Source organism: Rhincodon typus, chromosome 8 (genome assembly GCF_021869965.1).
Source record: "Rhincodon typus isolate 14 chromosome 8, sRhiTyp1.1, whole genome shotgun sequence".
Classification (NCBI taxonomy): Eukaryota; Metazoa; Chordata; class Chondrichthyes; order Orectolobiformes; family Rhincodontidae; genus Rhincodon; species Rhincodon typus.
The window spans coordinates 89,144,616-89,159,096 of NC_063339.1; positions in this window are offsets into that span (position 1 = coordinate 89,144,616).

Genomic DNA, 14,481 nt, shown 5'->3' on the forward strand with positions numbered 1-14,481 from the left:
TGAAACAATGGCATTTATTTAATGAGTTCAGTTCAGTTTCCGGTCAATGATAAACCCCAAGATGTTGTTAGTGGGTGCTTTAGTGGTGGCAATGCTGTTGAATGTTAAGGCGCCAGAGTCTCTCTCATTGGAGATGGATATTGCTGGCACTTTTGTGATGCAAATGTTACTTGTCAGTTGTCACTTGTCAGCCCAAGCCTGATGTTGTCCAAGTCTTCCTGCATTTGAATCTGGACTGATCTGTGATCTGAGGAGCTTGAGAATTGTAGTTGACTCATGATTGCATATCACGTCTGGCTGTATGAAGGAGAGAGCTCACAGACTGTGCTTTTTGCATGTACTTGCTGCCTTTGTCCATCCAGATGGGTTTGGAAGGTGTTCTCTCATAAACTTTGTTCAACTTCTGCAGTGTACTTTGTAGATGCGAAATGTTGCTACTCTGAATCCTAACTGGTGGAAGGGATGAATGTTTGTGAATGTGATAGTAATCAAATGGGCTGTTTTATTTTTCAGCTTATTTCTGGAGAATATTCCAACACACTTTTGGCTTCCGAAAGCCTGCCCACTATCTGTAAGACTGGAGTCAGGAGGTGAGTTACTGACTGTTGGATTCCTAGCCTCTGACTTGCTCTTGAAGTCATATTTATTCATATGACTCATCCAATGCAGTTGCCGGCCAATGGTAATTCCTACAGAATAATGATAAACATCCTGTTGGGGATGCAGTGATGGTAATTCCTCTGAATATTAAGAGAGTGGTTTGATTATTAAATATTCTATTAGCCTGGCATTTGTACAGCCCCACTGTTATTTCTCACTTTTCAGACCAAACCTGGATATTTTCCAGGTTTTTTTGCATTTGAACCCGGACTGTTTCAGTATCTGGGGAGAAATATAATCAGTGAACATTCCCATATCTGACCTTATGATGGAAGAAAGGTCTTGAAGCACCTGAAGATGTTTGAGACTTGAACACTATCTCTCCTGAGGAATAGCTGCAGTGATGTCTTGGATTTTAAATAACTGATACTAACAACAATGACCTCTCTTTTTTGGTAGCGATTTCCTCCGAGCAGCAAGAATGTTTCGCTCAGATTCTGATTAACACTAATTTTAATTGGGCTTCTATTGTCACAGTCTGTCAAATCGTGCCTTGATATTAAGAATAATTACTCTCACTTCCCCTCTGGAGTTCAGCTGTTTTGAACGAAGCTTGGAATGAGATCAGGAGCTAAGTGACCCTGATGGAACACTGACTGAACGTCACTGAGCAGGTTATTGCTGATTGAGCATATTATTGCGGACCCTTTTTTTTTCAGATTGACATGGTAGACTGTACACAAATATATTAGTGACGAGCTGCAATGAAATTTCCCTGATATTGTGATCAGGACATTTTTTGGTCAATTAACCACATTATTGGTAGATGTCAGTGCTCGTGCTGGATTGCAACAGCTTGGCGAAGGATGGGGCAATTTCTAGAGTCAGATGTTGTCAGGGCCCTCAGCCATCACAGTTTTCAGTGTCACCAACCATTTCTTAATATAGTGTGGAGTGAATCAATTTGCCTGAAAACTGTCATCTGTGACGCGAGGGACCAATGCAGGAGTCCAAAATGTAATACCTGCTTGGCACTTCTGGCTTAAGATTGTTACAAATGCTTCAGTTTTATTTTTTGCCCTGATGTGCTGGGCTCCCCATAACTGAGGATTCATCTGTTGGAGATCAACCTCCTCCTTCAATGGTTTCTTTCATTGTCCACTATCTTTTAGAACTAAATGTGTACTTCTGTAGAGTTTAGATCTGATCCATTGGTTGTGAGATCACTCAGCACTGTCCATCACTTGCTGCTTATGATGTTTGGCATTGCAAGTCGTTCTGCTTGGTAGCTGAAGACAATAAGAGCTTCTTCCAGGTTGCCACCTCATATCTAGGTCTGGCTGCTGCTGCTCCTGGCATGTCCTTCTGCACTCTTCATTGACCAGGGTGGATTCCTGGCTTGATGGTAACTGTAGAGTGGGAAATGTGCCGGGCCGTGAGGTTGCAGATTGTATGAGTCGTGCAGAGTATGATTCTGTTACTGCTGATGGTTCACTGCTCCTCATGGATGCCTCGTCATTAGTTGCTCGATCAGTTTGAATTCTCTCCCGTTCAGCACATAGGTTGCTACATAACATGGTGGAGGGGTAGAAAATGTGAAGATGGCACTTCCTTCCACAAGGACTATGCAGTGGCCACTCTTATTGATATATTAAACGGAGAGATGCATCTGCAGCAGCCAGATTGGTGACGATGCAGTTAAGCATGTGTTTCCCATTTAGTGATTTTCTCATAACCTGCTGCAGAGCAGTTGAGCAGCTGCAAGATCCAGCATCAATGCTGAGCACTACAGTGATGAGATACCAAGAAGCTGCCCCCTCCGCCTAGCTCAGTTGGACAGGAATTAGCAGAGAGGGTGGTGATTTTGCCTGGGACATAATCCTGGTCACAGAATCCTGCTTTAAAGTCAATGTCTGACTGGAGCTTGATTATTCCGTGAAAAATATAATGCAGCTCACTTTTACATTTTTTACATCAAAGAGTTAATATCGCTTTAGTTCTTATATGTTTCTAAAATAAACCAAATGCATTGTTTTTCAGTTGAAAACAACTGAAGCGAAAATAATTAAATTACCAGAGTACACACCTAATTATTGCAGAATTTAGTGACTCTTGTAAACAGCTGAATCATGCTCAGATCAGTGAACACATCATCTTGCAGTCAGCAAATCCGTTAAAAATAAACTGAAAACAAAACTTCTGTTTTTATTATCTTTTTTACTGTTGTGTTGGGCTCTTCCATCATTGAGGAAGGTGATACTTGTGGAGCGTCCTCCTCCAGTGAGTTCTTTGATTGTCCAACGCCATTCAGGACTGGATGTCACAGCATTGCAGAGATTAGGTCTGATTCATTGGTTTTGGGTTCACTTAGATCTGTCCATCATTTGCTGCTTGTTCTATTTGCTGAGTAAGTGGTCTTCACCTCATTTATAGATGGGGTTGCTGCTGCTATTGGCAGGCTCTCCTATATTGTTCATTGAACAAGGGTTTATCCCTCGCTTGATAGTCATAATAAAGTGTGGGATACGCTGGGCAATGCTATTCAAAATCGTGCTGGAGTAAAATTCTGCTGTTGTTGGTGACCCATATCACCTCTCACAACCCAGCGTTGAGGTGCCAAATTTACTTGAAATCTAACCCATTTAGCACAGTAATAGTGTCATACACATGATGGAGGGTATTCCCAATGTAAAACTGGGACTTCATCTCTCGAAATAGTGTGTGCAGTAGTCACTGTTGCTGATATAGTCATGGATCCATGTATCTGCATCCGGCAGATTGGTGAAGATGAGGTCCAGTACGTTTCTCCATCTTAGTCGGTCCTCTCCCACCATTTGCTGCCCCAGCCTTGCAGCTATGTGCTTTCAAACCTAACCATCTCGATCAGCAATGCTGTTGCCGATCCTCTCTTGTTCGTGGTTTTGAAATGGACCACCCAGTATATATTCTCAATCTTTCCCACTCTCTCAGTGCTTCTTACAGGTGCTGCTCAATGTGGAGGAACACTGATCCACCAGTTCAGGGAGATGATTCAGCCAGAAGTTTCTGTGTCAATGTCTGATCTGACACCATGAGGCTTCGTTATGTCACATTGTTGCTTGACTGGTCTGCAGGATGGCTCTCCCAATTTTGTCACTCGTCCCCAGACACGAGCAAGGACAACTTTGCAGTGTCTACAGGACTTTTTATTTTTGCAGCTGTCAACTGAAGGGGCCGAAGGTCTTCTGCTGTCCTGTATGACACTGACTCCATGGCTCTTGCGATTAAATCTTCCAAGGTCTCACCCTTCAGTTACTCCCAGCCCCTTGTCTATGGCAAAGATTTCTACAATTTGTTCTCCATTAATGTGCAATTCTATGTTTTTAAACTGTCCAGCTTTAACTCTGTTCTTGCCATCACCTCCAACTGCTACATCCGTTTCCTTCTGCATCCCTCTCTATCTCTCTGGCCTTCTCCAGTCCCACTCGCCCTCCCTATCTCTGTGACCTCCACCAGCCACATTCAGCCTCCTTATCTCTCTCACCTCCTCCAGTCCCATTCACACTCCCTATCCCTTTCACCTCCTCCAGTCCTCCATATCTCTCTAACCTCCACCATCCTCACTCACTTTCCCTGTCTTTCTAACCTCCTTCAGCCCCTACAACCCTCTGTATCTCTCGAACCTCCTCCGGCCCCTTCAGTCCTCCATTTCTATCCAACCTCCTTCTGCTCGTACACCCCTCCCTATCTCTCTAACCTCCAGCTGCTACACCTCTCCCCTTATACTGTGAATGAATGAAGAAAAAAGTCTCTGTTACCTGTTCCGGCATGCACAGGCCTGACTATCTCTGTAAAGTCTCTAGCACCACATTCTCATTTCTGTAACTTCCTCCAACCCATAAAACCTCGAACTTCATCCAGATTTCACTCCTTCCTATCTCTGTAACCTCATCCATCAGCTATACTGCTCCCAATTTTGTCATCACCTCCTTCCCCTGTCCCATCCCTCTCTCAGTAAAGTCCTTCAGCATCTACTCCATATCTCCTCCAGCCACTTCAACTCTCCCTATTTCTACAAATTTCTCCAGCCTCTACACTGCTCTACATCTCTGTAGCCTCCCATGTCTCTGATAATTTCTATATCTCTGTCACCTACTCCAGCATCTACACCCATTCCCTAACCCTGTAACATTCTCCAGCACCTGCACTCCTCCATATCGTTGTAACCTGCTCGAGCATGTACAAGCACCTCTTATCCTTGTAACCTTCTCTGACCCCTAAAACTTTCTCATATCGAGTGGCATGGTGGATCATTGGTTAGCACTGCTGCCTCACAGTACCCAGGACCTTGGCTCAACTCCAGCCTCAGGCGACTGTCTGTGTGGAGTTTGCACATTCTCCCTGTTTGTGTGGGTTTCCGTTGGGTGCTCTGGGTTCCTCCCACAGTCCAAAGGTTTGCAGGTTAGGTGGACTGGCTATGGGAATTGCAGGGATGGGGTAGGAGAGGTGTGTCAGTGTGGACTTGCTGTGCCACTGTCGGGATACTATACTGTTATCTGTTGTATGTGAACAGCAGAAGACCAATAATTCCCTCAGTCCCATTTCAGAGACAAAGGAGGAAACCGTTCAGTACCTCAAACCTGATATGGAGGAACAGGAGAGACCCTTCAGACCCATTGAAATTTACACAGTAACAGTTAGATCCCGTTAGACCTCAAGTGTCTTCCACAGCAACATTAGGAGAACATTCAGATTTTGAGCTTCTTTCTCAGGAACAGAAGCAAGACATTTTGGTGCTAGAGTCTGTGAGCCTGGGAACACGAGGAGGACATTCAGCCCATCAAGTTTGTAAAACAGGAAAAGAATGAGGCCGTTCAGCCAGACAAACCTCTTACACGGCGATCAGAGCAGAACTTTTAACCTTTTTTGTCCGTTACACAGGAATTAGAAATTAATCTAAAGGTTAAAGAAAGGGAGGAACTAAGACTATTCATCATCATTAGGGAATAAGACGCAATGAGAAACTACTGAGATTGAAGACAAATTGTTAGAATCTATTTCTGAGGAATTAATAATTTGCAAATCAAACTGCAATCCATCAGCGGCAGCAAGGGTTTCTTTTTTTGAAGGGTAAATCATCTTTGAGTAATTTGCTTGAGTTCTTTAGAGATGTGACCAGCAAGCTCGATAGCAGGGATCTTGTGTGTGTATTATATCTGGACTTCCAGAAAAAAATGGGTAAGATGCTACACATGAGACCAATATGCACGATAAGATCACATGGCTTCAGGAGTAATTTATTAGCAGGGATAGAGGATTGGCTGACCAGCAAAATGCAGAGAGATGGGATAAATGGGTCTTTTGGTTGGCAAGCTGTAACTGGTGGGGTGCCAGAGGGTCAAGAAAATTGTATATCCAATTTTTCAGATGACACTAAAATAGCTGGGAACGTAAGTTGTGAGGAAGAAGTAAGAAATTTACGAATGGATATGGATAATTTAGGTGAAGGGGATAACATTTCCCAGATAAAATTTAAGGTAGATAGGTATGAGCTTTTCCATTTTGGTCAGAGGAGGAGAAAGGCAAGTTATTGTATAGAGATACTTCAGTATGCTTTCGTGCAGAGGATCTGTATGCCCTCCTCCATGAATTGTAGAAAACCAGCATGCACACACAGCAGGAAATAAGGAAGGCAAATAGAATTCCCAAATTTATTCCAAAGGAAAATAGCCTAAAAGTAGAGAAGTAGCTGCACTCATGCAAGGCAGGAGTGAGACTGCAACTGGAGTAATATGAACAGTTTTGGTGATGAGAGATGTAGTAGCATTGCAAGCGGTTCAGAAGAGGTTTACCAGATTGATTTTAGAGATAAGGGGTTTAATTATGAAGAGAGATGGAGCATTTCAGTCCTATACTCTTTGGAATTTAGAAGAATGAGAGAAGATCTAATTGAGATATGTAAGATGTGAAAGGGGACTGATAATGTAGACGTAGAAAGGATATTTTTTCATGTGGAACCATTCAGAAAAAGAGGTCATCTGTAGCAGAGTTAATATGGAGTGAATACAAATTGCCTCCGTCAAATGGTTACGAATCTGCGGAATTCACTCCCCGAGGGTTCAGGGGATGCTGGGACAGTAAGTAAATGAAGGTTCTGGAGAACTAGCATGAATGTAAAGACAAGACTAGAGCAGGTTCCAGCTGCTGGATTGCTTCTTGTTCTTACATTTTGTGTTTTTTTTTCTTTCTGGAACATTTAGCAAATCAAATGTGCTACACAGCTACTGGGGAAGGATTGGTTATTAAACGGAAAACAGACATCAGGGATAACTCAGTCTTTATCAGTTTGACCGAACGTAAACCTGTGCAGTCACACAGTGATCATTGCTGGTCCCCAGTGCTTGTAATGTTTATCAATAATTTGGAGATTGAAAAAATGCATTGCAACTAAAATTTATAGTGACACTAAGATAGGCAGGAAATTAAATTATGACGGGGAGGTGGAAATTCTGTAAATGGACAAAGGCAGTTTAAGTCAATTGGCAACAAATTGGTGGATGGAATACAATGTGGATAAATGTGAACCTGTCAATTTTTCATGAAGAATAAAGGCAAAATATTGCATAAATAGAGACTGATTACAGGACTTAGTGATACCACAAGTACTGGAGTACACTGACGAGTTCAGACATCGGAAATGTTGCTCCATATCCCTCATGGTCTGCTCCCTGATGTTCCCAGTGGCCGCATTGCTATCAGTAAACACTGGATATTTTAATGTGGTTGGTTTGCAATGGGGTGTGGTGATGTGGCGCGTAGTTTGAGCCGTACATCGGGTGTGGGTCTTTATCTGAAATGCCATTCTTTCTTTCTATGTGGAGACATGAAGACAATAGGAATGGCTAACTACTTCTGAATGCAGAGACTGTGGCTGCTGCCAGGACAGGGGGCATTCACCAACATGATGTACTGTGCATGGTCACACTGCAACATTAATGGAGTAAGAGGTCCTCCAGTTCCTTGGTCTCTGTGCATTGACAGGGGGACATTGCAGAGCCATGTACACGAGAAAAAAGAAAAGTAAAAGAAACAGTTTGAATTCCAATTAAAAGCAGAAGAAATAAAAGGTGAGAGTTTTTTTTTTCAGAATTAAAAGAGAAGGAGAGAGAAGAAATGGAGTAAGAGAGAGAAAAAAGAAACAGAAAGAGGGAAAGTTTGAACTTCAGAATTTGGCAATTAGAGACGAATGTCAACTTAAAAGGACGGAGGTGAAGGTTGAATGTCGGCTTCGTGAGCAAGATAGTGATGTCAAGCAAAACCATCGTAGCCAAAGGCCTGATGGGAATTTGTTTAAATATGTTCAAGTGTTGCCTAAGTTTGATGAGAAGGATGTAAAAACCTTTTTCATTTCATTTCCGAAAGTGGCTAAAGACATGGAATGGTCAGTGACCATGTGGGTATTCTTGATAAAAAAAAACAAAGTTGGCAGGTAGAGCTCGTGAGGTATTTGCATCACTATCAGAGGAGGTGTCTGGGGAGTATGAGGAGATGAAGGAAGCTATCTAAGTACATATGAGCTTGTGCCAGAAGCCTGCAGACGTTTCAGGAATCTAATGAGGGAACCTGTTCAAATGTATATTGAGTTTGAAAGGATCAAACAAAGTCATTTTGATCAGTGCGTAAGAGCATTGAAAACACGTCAAACATATGACGCTTTTAGAGAGACGATTATTTTGTAGGAGTTCAAAAATTCACTTCCGGAGTTAGTGAGAACTCATGTTGAAGAGCAGAGATTTAAAACTGCATTATTAGCAGCTGAAATGGCTGATGATTATGAGTTGGGTAAAAAAAAAAGAAGTCAGAAGGTTGGTGGTTTAGGAAAAGCGCCAGGAAATTGGATGTGGGAAGACAGGATGAGACAGCGATTTTTGTTGAAGTGGTAACGAAAAGCACAGTGGAAGCTAAAAAACTGCACCAGAATGCATAACATGGTCAGGGGTTGGTTGAGAAGAAAGTACCAGAACTCTTTGAAAAAAACTACTTGAGGTTAAGGTTTGCTCATTCTGAGATGGGGTCACTGGACCCGAAAAGTTAACTCTGATGTTTTCTTCTGCTGCCAGATCTGCTGAGCTTTTCCAGCAACTTCTGTTTTGTTTCTGATTTACAGCATCCACAGTCCTTTCGGTTTTTAACAGGTTTACTCACGTATGCCAGGAAGAGTTGCATAAAGAAATTACAATTTTAAGATATACAGGAGCTTGTCAATCTTTGATGGTGAGAGATGAGGAGGTATGTCATTCAGAAGGACTATTGCCAGAAAAAAAACCTGGTAATATGTGAAACTTATGGTGAGAAGAGCAGAGTTCAATTATGTAAAGTGAGATTGGAGTTTCCAGTGATAAGTGTAGAAGTGGTGGTTGGAGTACTAGAGGAACTTTGAGCTCCAGGAATAGAATTTGTCCTTGGTTACGATATAGCTGGATCACATGTGGGAGTGCTGCTTCTGTGCTTGAAAAGCCAGTGGAAAATCAGGCAACTGGGTTATTACAGGAAGTGTATGCTGGGATTTTTCCTTAGTGTGTGCTAACAAGGTCACAAAACCATAAGGTGAAGCAGGAAGAGAAATCAAAGAATAAAGATAAGCAAGTTGAAGTAGAACTATTAGTGACTGTGTTTGATCAAATATTTAAGAGAAAACAAGAACAGGTGTAGGATAAAGTAGTTATTTTTAGTCAGAGAAATTATTGATTTGAAACAGGAAGAGGAAAAATGAAGTAGTTGCATTAAAAAGTATACACAGAAGAAGAATCTGAGTGTATCCCAGAATGTCACTATCTTAAAAATGACATCTTGATGAGGAAATGGAGACTATCAAATGTTCAGGCAAATGAGAAATGACCTGTGAGAAATAGTTCATCAAGTTGTACTATTGGTGGGTTACAGAAAACAAGTGTTGGTAGCGCATGAATTACTAATAGGAGGTGATAGAGTAAGCCAAAGTGCAAAAACCCTTCCATTGGTCTGGGTACTGTCTTTCATTCTTGCATGTCACTGTATGTGAACAAAAGATATGTTTGGGCTCCGATTACTCTGTACTACCGCATTCAGGCTAGTTGGGTAGAGCCTATAACACCATAAGATATAAGAGAAGAGGTAGGCCCATTGATTCTGCTCCACTATTTGATCGTGGCTGATTTTGCAAAACATGTCATAGCATCAGCTGATTGGAAAACTCCAGGCAGCAATGTAACCTGTATCTTTAATATGCATTCCTGCATTTGAGGAACCCTTTACAAAGCTCATAAATGATTACGTAGAACCCCTACCGAAAACAAACAAACAAAAAATGGGATCAGTATTTGTTAACCATAATGGTTGTGTCCACTAGGTTTCCAGAGGTCATTCCATTATGCAGTATCATGGTTCAAAGAATTGCAGAAGAGTTACTTAAATTTTTCACCAGATACCAACTACCCACAGAAATACAATCAGATCAAGGGTCAATATTTACAGTAGTAATTCAAGGAGGTTATGGATATCTTTGGAATAAATCAATCTCAATCCACTGCAGACCATGCAGAATCACAGGGAGCATTAGAACAGTGGCATCAAACTTTAGAGAGCATGTTGAGGGCTTATAGTCAAGACTATCCAGAGGACTGGGATAAAAGCATTCTGTTTGCACTTTTTGCAATTTGGGATGCGTGAAATGAATCCGCCAAATTCAGTCTATTTGAATTAGTTTTTTGGGCACAAGGTGAGAGGGACATTGAAGTGAATTAAGAATGTGTGAGTTGGCTAGACAGCATGTAAAAGTAGCACAGCAGATGATGAAACATGAAGCAGAGAAGAAATCAAAGGTTTGCAATTTTGCAAGTGGGGATAGAGAGTTAGTGTTACTTCTAGTGGTAGGTGAACCTTTAAAAACGAGGTTTAGTAGGCTTTATTAAATCGAAGGGAAATTCAGTGAGGTGAATTATTTGTTAAGAATGCCAGACAGAAATAAATCTCACAGTGTGTGTCATGTGAATATTTCATGCGGCAGAATGCTCTCGACCGCCTCTCTTGTGTTTACCGCACCTCTGCCCTCACATCCCCTCTCTGCAACAAAAACAAAGACAGAATCCCCCTTGTCCTCACCCATCATCCCACGAACCTCTGGATTCAACATATCACTCTCCGCCAATTCCGCCACCTGTAATCTGACCCCACAACCAAGGAAATATTTCCCTCCCCACCCCTATCTGCCTTCCGTAGGGACCGCTCTCTCCGTGACTCCCTCATCCGCTCCACACTCCCCACTAGCCGCAAAACCCTGGCACCTTTCCCTGCAACTGCAGGAAGTGCTACACCTGCCCCGACACCTCTCCCATCACCTCCATCCAAGGACCCAAATAAACCTTCCACATTAGACAGATGATCACCTGCACATCCGCTACTGTGGCCTACTGCATCCGCTGCTTCCGATGTGGCATCCTCAGTGAGACCAAGCAGATGCTCGGAGATCGCTTTGTGGAACACCTGCGCTCTGTTCATGACAAACGGCGACACCTTCCAGTCCCGAACCACTTCAACTCCCCCTTCCACACCCTGGATGACATGTCCACCCTGGGCCTCCTCCAGTGTCACAACGACGCCACCCAGAAACTGGAGGAGCAGCACCTCATATTCTGCCTTGGGAGCCTACAACCCAATGGTCTCAATGTGGACTTTACGAATTTCAAAATCTCCCCACCCCCAGCCTCATCTCATGACCAATCCTCCCTCGCATCCCTGCCTCCTTGACCTGACACAATCTGTCCGTCTTCTCTCCCACCGATCTGCTCCTCCCGCACCACTGACCAATCCCCACCATTGTCTACCTGCACTCACTTATATCTATCCCACCTACCTGCCCCAGCTCCACCCCTGCTCTCTAAATTTATTTCATAGCTCCCTTTCCCCTCCCCTATTTCTGAACTAGGGTGCAGACCCAAAACGTCAGCTTTCCTGCTCCTCTGGTGCTGCCTGCCTGCTGTGTTCATTCAGCTCCACACTGTGTTATCTTTTATTTATGTCCTGGGTTTTTTCTTTGAAGAGAGGTTGCAAATGCAGAAGTGATGAAGAGTCCATGGAGTAACAGTTTAACAATGGAAGGGGAGTGGTCAGTTCACCCAGTTCACCCAGTTCATGTTTTTGCTTTTTTTTAGCAGCAGCAGTCACAAGATGTGTGAGTCCAGAAGAGTTGCAAGCTTCAGTAAAGGATTCCTCTGACTTTCTGTGAAATCTCTCTCTGGATGTTGTTCCCACCTGCCTGTCAGAATCTCTGCTTGAATTTACATTTTTGCTGAGGGGTGTGTTTATGGGATGTTATTTCATTGGAACAGTTACTAAGTAATAGCTACTGTGTCAGGTCGAATAAGTTTTCCAACAGTTAATTTATTCTGAATTCTGCTTTCTTTTGTTCATGTTTCAACTGTAGTGTTTATATAAATTCTGTTTTGCTCAAAACTGCGTGGTTTGTACAACTATTTCATACCTGGGGCATCCACTTTACATCTGCCTTTAAAATAAGAAATTAGGGTCTAACCTACATTCTTGAAATGTTTTGAGCGGGGTCTGACCTGATACATAACAGGAAGCAACCGAATCAATGAGTCAGCAGTCAAATTGTGTCAATTGCTCACTATCATCGCCTCAGGGATGTTAAGGGATGCTGAAGAAACTTCACTGGTCTCAAAACTTTACCTCTGTTTCTTTCTCCACAGATGCTGCCAGACCCGCTGAGTTTCTCCAGCAACTTCTGTTTTCGTAACATGTCACGATTACTGGGATCTGGAAATTGATACTGTATCAGTGGCAACTATTGTTTCCTTCTGAACGTAATTGTATTGCTTTTATTTAATTCAGTATCAATCCTAATCAAAGCAGTGGGTAAAGTAAAGTGGCCTGGCTGAGTGGTCTGAGGTGAGTCATTGGTGTTTGCAGTCTCTATGAAGCTGTGAATTGAAATCTCACTCCTGGCAACATTTCAGCTGAGTTCCTGACCAGGCCCTTGCAGCGCCCTCTGTAGGATTCTTAAGCAGCAGCTGCTGCATGTGGGCCTCTCTCTCTCGGAAGGATGAAGCAGGTCATGTGGTGTACATTGCAGGGTTACTCGAAAAACCTGGGAGAAAGGCATGAACGGGGCTGGCCAATCGCCCTTTGTCTCTCTTGGGGCCATTCCATGATTGAAAAACTGTCCCAGAAATTCGGGTGTACACAAATACCAAGCGTCATGCTGAGGTGATAAAGTGATCCATTGGAGATCTCCTGTGATTTCCCAGCAGACGTTTCAGAACCATAGAATTCATATGGTTCAGATGGAAACCATTCAGCCCAACTTGACTGTACAGGCTTTCTGACGGTACAGCGCGTAACTTTGCAGCCATTCATTCTTTACACTTTATTTTCATGAAGTGGATGGATTTTGGCCAGGGTAATTGGCAGATGTAAAAATCTAACAGTGGAAACAAAGCAACTGACTGCCTGCGTCAGGGGATTTTGCCTATTGGCTGCGCGCCGCTGATGCAACACAATTAACCAGTACATTGGGCTGTTAATCGGAAGGCTGAATGTTTCGGGCACACCCAGGGACAAAGCCAGGGGATGTTATTGCCCAGCCAGCAATCTCTGTCACTTGCTGTGCAGATTTTAGATGTGTGAAGATGTCTCCCAAATGATGCTTCCCAGATTTGCTGTCAGTTCACATACCATGATCAAACAGCGAGATAACCATCGCCAGAGTCAGTATCATAACTTGGAGAAAAACTGTGCACTTCGTATTCTCATGGATTGAGCAGTTTCTCTTTGGTGAAGATCAGACGATCAGAACAGTTGTACTTCACCAAATGAGTACTTAAGAATCATAAGAAGGCACAGATTGCGATTTTACGTGGGGAACCTTGATGTGACTGTTTTGTTATAGGTAGATAGGGAAAATATCCTCTCACATTTTGTTAACTCACTTTATTTTGTTTTGCTACACGCTAGTAGAAAGTGAAGGAATGCCAGTCACCAGAGTATACTGAATTCCTCTGCCCTCATTTCCAGACGCACAAAAGACACTTTCTAAACACATTGAAAGTACATTAACGGGCGATCAGAAATGTCAGAAGATGCTAAGTGTGTGATTGCATTTTGTTCTAAATGTGAAAATCTCTTGTGCCTGACTCACCAACATGTCTGTTGTTGCACACTGAACACTCTGGGTGTTACTCCAGTGCTGCTTTTGCCTCGTTTTCATCGATTCCATGTTTATACTCCCTGTTCCTCTACCCTAAAAAGATGGAAAAGACATGATGATCTGATCAGCTCATCGGCGTCTGATGAAGCGTCCCGACCCAAAATGTCAACTTTCCTGCTCCACTGAAGCTGTTTGGCCTGCTGTGTTTCTCCGGCTTCACTCTGTGTTATCTCTGACTCCAGCATCTTACTGTCTCTCTGTAAGTACATTACTGTTTTTAACTGAATGAGCTGCTAATGTGTCCGGAGCATGACAATGCTTTCTTATAAAAGATGGCACGTGCTGTACTACCCGTCTGATACATGTAACCGGAGAGGGGGAGAAATCTGAAAAAGTTATGTGTCACAAGGAACTGAAATTGCATTGTTTTTGTTCCCTTTACAACAGCAAATAATACCAAGAAGACTTAATGCAAGATTTGGCAATTAGAACAGCAGTGAAATAATAACTTCCATCCACATTTATAAACAAGAGAGGACAGCACACCTTGCCTCGATTTTAAGGTAGCATCACTGATTCTGTGCTCGTCTGAACCGGGGACTTTTCCGTGTGTGTGGTGACAGTCACAGACCTACACTGCCGAAACACATTGGAACAGTGGCTGAGTCAAACTCCCAGAACTCCCCCTCCTCAGTGGT